At 42.2% G+C, this 10,106-nt stretch overlaps 1 non-coding gene across 1 annotated transcript; it reads right to left on the bottom strand.

The window, feature by feature from the left end:
• Window positions 1-859: 859 nt before the first annotated feature.
• LOC141715654 (small nucleolar RNA R71) lies at window positions 860-966 on the bottom strand. The gene has a single exon (XR_012572408.1). It is a non-coding gene; the product is annotated as a small nucleolar RNA R71 (small nucleolar RNA).
• Between the last annotated feature and the right edge of the window lie 9,140 nt (window positions 967-10,106).

The raw sequence follows: 10,106 nt of genomic DNA, 5'->3' as shown, positions 1-10,106 counted from the left end.
ATTATAGTTAATATTTGATCAACAATTTTAAGTGTTATTATCTTAACATTGAGAAGTAATCATATATTGGTGAGTGAGTTTAATTAGACAATAATTTAGTCTGAGTCTCTGAGGGAACGAACTAGAAAGTATTCTATATTACTTGCGAACGCGTATACTTGCGTGAATATTAGTGCGTGTTTTCGCCCTAACAAGTTTTTGGCGCCACTGCCGGGGACTCGGCGTATTTGTTTAGTTTATGTACTTACCATCATTGGTCATTAGGACTCAGTGATTAGGACGTAGTAGTTACTTACTCTTTTCGGTTGTGTTTCAGGTACTTTAGCAAGCGTTTATGCAAACTCGTTCTCGTGCTCGCAAGAGGACTTTAGATACAACCGAGGAGACAAACGAAGTTCTTGATATTCCGGAGAAGTTAGATTTTGAGGATTCGGATTCAGGCGCTGAGTAGAAAGAACCAGTAAACATGGGAGATCGTATTGTTCAAGCTGATCCAGCTCTTATGGATTTTTCTCGGCCTAAAATTGATGATATTCAGTCAAGCATCCTTCATCCGGCTATTCAAGCTAACACCTTTGAAATCAAGCCGGGCACTATTCAGATGGTGCAAAATTCTGTTTCTTTTGGAGGAGCGGCAACTGAAGACCCCAACATGCACATAAGAAATTTTGTCGAGATCTGCAGCACTTTTAAGTATAATGGCGTGACTGATGAGGCTATCAAGTTGAGGCTTTTCCCATTCTCACTGAGGGATAAGGCTAAAGACTGGTTACATTCTGAACCAGCTGGGTCCATCACTACATGGCAAGATCTTGCGCAAAAGTTTCTGGTGAAGTTTTATCCAATGGCAAAGACTGCTGCTATGAGGAGTGCTCTTACTCAGTTTGCGCAGCAACCTACAGAATCTATGTGCGAGGCTTGGGAACGCTACAAGGAAATGTTGAGAAAATGTCCACATCATGGAATGCCGGATTGGATGGTAATCACTGGTTTTTATAATGGTTTGGGGGCCCAATCTCGGCCCATGCTCGATGCAGCAGCTGGAGGACCCTTATGGGCTAAAAGCTATACTGAGGCGTATAATCTTATAGAGACAATGGCTGCAAATGAGCATCAAAACCCAACTCAGAGGATGACGTCAGGCAAGGTCGCAGGTATTCTGGAAGTTGATGCAGCCACCGCTATTGCAGCCCAGCTCCAAGCGCTATCAATGAAGGTTGATTCTCTGGCTACGTATGGAGTTAATCAAATAGCTATGGTTTGTGAGCTTTGTGCAGGTTCTCATGCTACGGATCAGTGTTCTCTTGTCAACGAATCTGTTCAGTATGTGAATAATTATCAGCGACAACAGCAGCCTGTGCCAGTGACCTATCATCCTAATAACAGAAATCATCCAAATTTCAGCTGGGGGAATAATCAGAATGCTATTCAGCCACCATATCAGCAAGGGGTGAGTAAACAGTTTAACCCACCTGGATTCCAGCAACCACAGCAGTATGCTACAAGGCAATCATATCCTCAACAGGGAAGTGCAGCTGCACCTACTAGTGCTGATTTTGAGGAACTTAAGCTGTTGTGCAAGAGTCAGGCGGTTTCTATCAAGACCTTGGAAAATGAAATCGGTCAATTAGCCAATGCAGTGCTCAATCGTCAACCTGGCACTCTTCCCAGTGACACGGAAGTATCAGGCAGGAAGGAAGCTAAAGAGCAAGTCAAGGCTATTACCTTAAGGTCTGGAAAAGTAGCTGAGGATGAAAAGGCAAAAGTAGAAGCTGAAGTTAGAGATAAAGAATCTAAGAAAAAGGAGAAAGCGGTGGAACCAAGGAAGACTACTGTTGAACACACTCTGCCTGAGGCTAATACAGGGGAGAAACAGCTCTATCCTCCACCACCTTTTCCTAAGAGATTGCAGCAACAAAAGCTGGATAGACAGTTCGGGAAGTTTCTGGAGGTGTTCAAGAAACTTCACATCAATATACCTTTCGCTGAGGCTCTGGAACAAATGCCTAGTTATGCGAAGTTTATGAAGACTATTCTTTCAAGAAAGGTGAAACTGGATGACCTTGAAACCGTTGCTCTCACGGAAGAATGCAGCGCGGTTCTGCAACAAAAGTTACCACCAAAACTGAAAGATCCAGGAAGCTTCACCATTCCTTGCACCATTGGCAATCTAACTTTTGACAAGTGCCTTTGTGATTTAGGAGCAAGCATTAATCTGATGCCCTTGTCGATCTTTAAAAAGCTGGATCTGCCTGATCCAAAACCCACATACATGTCGCTACAATTGGCGGACCGTTCCATTACTTACCCAAGGGGCATAGTTGAGGATGTGCTCGTCAAGGTGGATAAGCTCTTCTTTCCAGCAGATTTTGTTATTCTGGATTTTGAGGAAGATAAGAAGATTCCCATAATCTTGGGGAGGCCTTTCTTGGCTACTGGTCGTACCTTGATAGATGTGCAAAAAGGGGAACTTACTATGCGGGTCCAAGATCAGGATGTGACCTTCAACGTATTCAAGGCAATGAAATTCCCTACAGAAGATGAGGAGTGCTTAAAAGTGGATGTGATTGATTCCGCGGTTACTTCGGAACTCGAGCACATGCTAATGTCTGATGCATTGGAAAAGGCCTTAGTGGGGGAATTTGACAGTAATGATGAAGATAGCAATGAGCAATTACAATATCTGAACGCTTATCCCTGGAAGCGAAAGCTGGACATACCATTTGAATCTCTTGGTACTTCTGACCTTAAGAATGCTGAAGGGAAGCTCAAACCATCAATAGAGGAAGCACCTACCTTGGAGCTCAAACCACTACCTGAACACTTGAGGTATGCTTTTTTAGGTGATTCATCTACGTTACCTGTTATTATTTCAGCTGACCTTTCAGGTAGTGAGGAAGACAAGCTCTTAAGGATTTTGAGAGAATTCAAATCGGCTATAGGATGGACCATAGCAGACATCAAGGGGATAAGTCCTTCATATTGTATGCATAAAATTCTGCTAGAGGAAGGTAGTAAGCCAACTGTGGAACAGCAACGAAGACTGAATCCCATCATGAAGGAGGTGGTGAAGAAAGAAATTCTGAAATGGCTAGATGCAGGCATCATTTATCCTAATTCTGACAGCTCGTGGGTGAGCCCCGTACAATGTGTACCTAAGAAAGGAGGTATCACTGTGGTCGCAAATGAAAAGAATGAGCTCATCCCTACTCAAACAGTTACAGGATGGAGAGTATGCATGGATTATAGGAAATTGAACAAAGCCACAAGGAAGGATCACTTTCCTCTTCCATTTATTGATCAAATGCTTGACAGATTGGCGGGACATGAGTATTTTTGTCTTCTGGATGGTTATTCCGGGTATAATCAGATTTGTATTGCACCAGAGGATCAGGAAAAGACTACCTTCACTTGTCCATTTGGCACATTTGCTTTTCGTAGAGTTTCGTTTGGGTTATGTGGTGCCCCGGCCACCTTTCAGAGATGTATGATGGCTATATTCTCTGACATGATTGGAAATAACGTCGAAGTGTTCATGGATGACTTCTCCGTCTTTGGACACTCATATGATGAATGTTTGAATAATCTGCGCGCCGTACTCAAAAGATGTGTGGAAACTAATTTGGTGCTTAATTGGGAGAAATGTCATTTTATGGTGCGTGAAGGCATTATCCTTGGGCATAAGGTCTCTAGCATGGGTCTGGAGGTGGACAAGGCCAAGGTGGGAGTCATTGAAAATCTTCCCCCACCCAATTCTGTGAAAGGAATCCGTAGTTTTCTTGGTCATGCGGGTTTTTATCGGCGATTCATCAAGGACTTTTCAAAGATATCTAAGCCGTTGTGCAATTTGCTTGAGAAAGATGTGCCTTTCAATTTTGATGATGAATGTTTGGCAGCATTCGAGACTCTCAAGAAGAGTTTGATCACTGCACCAGTTATTACAGCACCAGATTGGACAGAACCGTTTGAGCTGATGTGTGATGCGAGTGATTATGCGGTAGGTGCAGTTCTGGGACAGCGCAAGAAAAATCTCTTCCATGTGGTCTACTATGCGAGTAAGACTTTAAATGGTGCCCAATTGAACTACACCACTACTGAGAAGGAGCTTTTGGCTATAGTCTTTGGCTTTGAGAAATTTCGATCTTATCTGCTTGGTACGAAAGTAACAATATTCACTGATCATGCAACTATTCGCTATCTGGTTTCTAAGAAGGATTCGAAGCCGAGACTCATTCGTTGGGTGCTTTTACTTCAGGAATTTGAGTTAGAGATCAAAGATAGAAAAGGTACCGAGAATCAAGTAGCTGACCATCTCTCTAGGTTGGAGAATCCCGATTCTACTTCACAAGATAGGACGTTAATCAATGAATCTTTTCCGGATGAGCAGTTGTTTGCAATTCAGGAGGAAGAACCATGGTTTGCAGATATTGTAAACTATCTTGTCAGCAATATAATGCCTCTTAATTTGACATCCGCGCAAAAGAAGTTTCTGCATGAGGTAAAGTGGTATATGTGGGATGAGCCATATTTGTTTAGACAGGGAGCTGACCAGATCATCAGGAGATGTATCCCATTCTGTGAGACGGAGGGGATATTACGAGACTGCCATTCCACGGTTTATGGTGGACACTATGGAGGTGAGAAGACGGCAGCTCGTATTCTGCAAGCAGGTTTTTTCTGGCCTACTTTGTTCAAGGATGCTCATCGGTTTGTCTTAAGGTGTGATCGTTGCCCAAGAGTGGGAAATTTGTCAAGGAAGGATGAGATGCCATTAAATGTGATGCTTGAAGTCGAGGTCTTTGATGTGTGGGGAATCGATTTCATGGGGCCTTTTATCTCGTCTTGCAATAATCAGTACATCTTGCTGGCAGTCGATTATGTCTCAAAATGGGTCGAAGTTAAAGCTTTACCGACAAATGATGCAAAGGTAGTACTAAATTTTCTTCATAAGCAAATTTTCACAAGGTTTGGAACGCCTCGGGTAATCATAAGTGATGAAGGATCGCATTTTTGCAACCGTAAGTTCACTTCTATGATGCAGCGTTATAATGTGAATCATCGAGTAGCTACTGCCTATCATCCGCAAACAAATGGTCAAGCGGAAGTGTCTAACAGAGAGATAAAGCGCATTCTAGAGAAGGTTGTTTGTCCGTCAAGGAAGGATTGGTCTTTAAAGCTCGATGAAGCTGTTTGGGCTTACAGAACAGCATACAAAACTCCACTAGGGATGTCACCATTTCAGTTGGTGTATGGTAAGGGATGTCATCTACCAGCGGAGCTTGAGCATAAGGCCTACTGGGCATTGAAGAAATTGAACCTGGATTTAGATGCAGCTGGTAAGAAAAGAATGCTTCAGCTTAATGAACTTGATGAATTTCGACTTCAAGCGTACGAGAATAACAAAATGTATAAGGAAAAGGTGAAGAGGTGGCACGATAGGAAGCTACATCCTAAGTTATTTGTGCCAGGGCAACAAGTTCTTTTATTCAACTCTCGGCTCCGACTTTTTCCTGGGAAGTTGAAATCAAGGTGGTCTGGACCTTTTATTGTCAAAACTGTGTTTCCACATGGAGCGGTGGAAATTTTTGAGAATGATTCGGACCAAGCATTCAAGGTTAACGGTCAGCGGTTGAAGCACTACTATGGGGACATGGCAAACCGAGAGGTGGTTAGTGCCATTTTGTTGACTACTTGAGAAAGGTACGGAACGTCAAGCTAATGACGAAAAAGAAGCGCTGCGTGGGAGGCAACCCATGAATTGTTGTTACAGGAACCCTTAGAAGTTAATAACCTATCCAAAAACACAAAAAAATCAGAAAACAGTGGCTGAAAATTTTTTTTTCCAGAGACCCTCTGCGCGCCCGCGCAGCTATGCTGAGCGGCCGCGCAGCTTGCTGCGCGCCCGCGCAGAAATGCTGAGCGACCGCGCAGGGGTCGAGTTCCAGAAAATTTTTTGCAGTTCAGAAAAAAAAAAAAAAACAAAAACACAAAAACAGTTTTAGCCCATAAACCCACGAATTGTTCCCACTACCCCATCATTTTAACCCTTAATTCCCAAACCCTAATCTAATCCATACCCTATATATACATACACCTATCCTACATATCTCCCACAAAACTTCCTACACTTAATCCCTCTCACAAACATCAAAAATCAGTTCTTACACACTTCTATTCACGAATCAATGGCACCCAAGAGAGCACGCACTATTGACAACAGCAGCACAGTTCCTACTGCTGATTCTTCGAGGGGCACTGCTGCAAGGCCTCGGTTAATTGACAGAGCTGCGGAGGAGGAGTACACTAGGCTGTTGGGGAAGCCGATTCTGAAGGAGAGGGGGTTTTTACCATCAGGGAGGGATGGTGAGTTGTTGCCCATGATTGCAGAGAAGGGGTGGATAGCTTTTTGTGAGTCACCTGAAGCAGTACCGATGAGCGTTGTTCGCGAGTTCTACGCGAACGCGAAGGCTGAAAAGAATGGGTTTTCTGTAGTCCGTGGGCTGACGGTTGATTATCATCCTGCGGCGATTCGCCGTGTGATTGGACAGCGAGAGAGGAAGCCCGAGGAGGAGAACTGGAATGAAAAGACTGCTGAGGATTTTGACTTAGATTTGATTTGTGCGACTCTCTGTCGACCGGGCACAGTTTGGAACCGCAGTCCAGCCAATAATGAGTATCGTCACTTTCCGGCGATCGCCATGAACAGGTATGCCCGTGCATGGAATGCATTTATATGTGCTAATATTTTGCCTTCTTCACATGCACACGAGGTCACAGTTGAGAGAGCACAGCTGTTGTGGGGAATTCTGAATGAGGAATACTATGTGGACCTTGGTGAGTTTATCTACCAAGGAATTCTGAAGTTTTTGAGGGGAGCAAAGCATATGAACATCCCTTATGCATCCACGGTTACGAAGCTATGCCGAGCAGTGGGAGTGAACTGGCCGGCTCATGAGCAGTTGCAGTTGCCAGCAGCTCTGATAGATTCTGGCACTCTGAATGGGATGCAGGAGTGGACCGGTGGTGAGCCTGAGGAGCATGGGCTGGGTTATCATCTTCCAGGAGGGCGTCCAGCACGAGATGCTACTATGGCTAGGCCAGGGCGTGGTGAGGCTGGTTCGTCGAGAGCTCAGGAGGGTGCTGGGATGGGTGATGCCCAGTATAGGAGGCTTTCACGGCGGATGGATGCCATGTATGAGACGCAGAGTAGGTTTGCTCAGGAGCTCACCCTTGCGTTAGGGACTGCTTTTCGAGGCCTTGGAGCTGATATCCAGTGGCCAGTTTTTGGTGAGGACTCTGCATACCCGCCGCCTGATACTCCACCCGCTGAGGGTGATGATGATGATGACTCCGAGTAGGTATACCCTGTGTTCCTTTCTACTACTTTCACTGAGGACAGTGAAGATTTTTAGTTTGGGGGTGGTAGTTAAAGGAATATTGTGTGTGTGTCATTTAGTTGCATATTCATGATAGTTAGTTCATTTAGTTGCATATTCATGATAGTTAGTTCATATAGTTGCATAATTTATGCCATATAGTTTTTTTTATGAATGTCATGTAGCTCATGCATTTACTATGATCCCTTTTGTAATGATTTATCGACTGAATTGTGATATTGATGCGAGTGTAGTGATAGCAGTAAAGTGATATTAAGTTGTGTAGGTTGATATGCATGCTAGAAACAATTGTAAGTCCACTGAGTCTTAAAGAATGCGTAAGGGCTAGATTGTTGTTATGATTTGGTTGTTTTCAAGGTCAATCTATTTATTATGCTTAGAATTCGATTATAGGTTCTTAGTGATAAAAACATGAAAAAGAAAATTTTTTTTTGGAGAAAAAAAATATGGAAGTTGTTGCTAGTTGTGGCTAGGCGTCAAATGGCTAGTAGCCGGCTCGCTTATGTTGCGAGTAGTCTAGGGTTGAGTAAGATGGAGCGAAACGCACTTGCTCAGAAGTTATGAAAAAAAAAACAAAATTCTGCATAATTGATCAAGAGTGGGCTCTTTGGTATTCGAGTTATTAAGTTCTTAGGGGACTTTGTGCCTAGTGACCTAAGGCTTTTAGAGTCTGGGATCCACTAACCTAACGCTCATTACATGGATACCATTGTATAAGTCTTTTGTGGACCTCACTCATTGCACGGTTAAATAAGCATTTGAGTTGTAAATAAAAAGCACAATTCCATAGTAAGCTCCAGAGTTCTTGTAGTGTTGTATATCACTTTGTGCCTAGAATTTTTATTCTTTGTATAATCGTAGGATTGCCTTGAGGATAGTCTAGTCATAGTAATTGGTCTAGTTCCGAAGCATATCTGTTAAGCATTCGCACACACCACGTTTCTGGCTGTTTGTCCAGTTGCATGAGTTTATTGATCTTTAGATGTCTAACTGCATTCGTTGAGATGTGACAATTTGGTTGGTTAATTGTAGTAAGGGGGGATCGTTGCATTTTCATATAGATTGCATTCATGCATATTTTTATTTGTTTTGAGTCTGTGACGCTTGAGGACAAACATCGATTTAAGTTTGGGGGTGTGATAAGTGGCATTTTATACCACTTAGAACGTCTTAAAATGGCTTAAATTGGTGTCTTGAAATCAAGTATTTTGTGTATTTAATGCGTTTTTCTAGTGTTTATGCATTTCAGGGTATTAGTTGCATTTCGGGGGAGGAATCATCAAGAATAAGCCTTGGCATGTGTTCACCATTGCGAGAGGAAAGGAATGGGCAGATTACGGCGAAGAAACGGAGCAAACTTGGAATTTTTCCAGTAGGGTCCTGCGCGCCCGCGCAGCAATGCTGAGCGGCCGCGCAGCAGCCTGCGCGCCCGCGCAGAAATGCTGAGCGGCCGCGCAAGGTCGGGGAAAAAGCTGAATTATTTTAGACTTCTACTTCTGTGTGGCTTCCAACTTCTATGTAATCTGAGTTTTATGGGACTATTATATAGGTAGATTTGAGACGTTTTCATAGAGAGTATTAAGGAGATTATGTTTTAGATTGTGTTTTACGCAAGAAGCGAAGGAGATAAGGAAGAAGACCGATTTAGCACACCGCAACAAAGAGGAAGCATATATTCTTGTGATTCTTGTTTCATTGTAACGTTGGATGCTAGTTTTCTTGCTTTGACTTATTTACTCTTGTGACGTACTCTGTTTTAATATAATTAGTTTAGTTATTATTTTCTTGTGTTTGTTTATCATGATTTCATATGAACCCATGATGGCGATGAGTTCTATTATGGGCTAATCGTGATCATGGGGTTACAACGGATTTATTATGGAATTCTTTAGTTAATTGTTTAATACTTTAGTGTGTGATGATTGCATGATATCTAGTATTGGTTGCGCGTATTCGTCTTATGTGCGTCGCGAACATATAAGATAGGGTGTTAATCTCTTGTGAAGCGACGGTGGATCTTGAGATTTAGAACTTGCCATGCTAGCATAGGTTCATGTACGTTGTGCATGATTAGTGGGTAACTCTAACAGTTTTATTTGCCCTATGTAATCAAAAGGAATAACTTGTGCTTAAATCGTTGTGTTGTCAATTTCTGTAGACATATAGGAACTCAACATAATTGATGACTATTCAACTTCTATCTTAATTGTGGATGCTTGGTAGAATGGTATTAGTACAATGAAAGTTGGCTTTTATCAGTTTCGTGTTATTCGATTAATGTCATCACTGTCACATGCTAAATGTAATAAAAATGGCTATAGAAGGAAGTAATAATGAAGTTGTGATCTCATGAGTGTTTTATTATTGATAATTTGAAGTGTTAGTTAAGTGGTTAATTAAGTAGTTAATTATAGTTAATATTTGATCAACAATTTTAAGTGTTATTATCTTAACATTGAGAAGTAATCATACATTGGTGAGTGAGTTTAATTAGACAATAATTTAGTCTGAGTCTCTGAGGGAACGAACTAGAAAGTATTCTATATTACTTGTGAACGCGTATACTTGCGTGAATATTAGTGCGTGTTTTCGCCCTAACAGGACTAACAGATGAGGGACATCATGAAGGACTCAAATTTGACAACATTGAGATATACTGTGATGATAGTGAAGATGAGAATGATGAAGAAGACATCTCAAGAAGAATTC

Source organism: Apium graveolens, chromosome 3 (assembly GCF_009905375.1).
Source record: "Apium graveolens cultivar Ventura chromosome 3, ASM990537v1, whole genome shotgun sequence".
NCBI classification, from domain to species: Eukaryota; Viridiplantae; Streptophyta; class Magnoliopsida; order Apiales; family Apiaceae; genus Apium; species Apium graveolens.
This window is presented reverse-complemented; position numbering and strand designations above follow the sequence as displayed.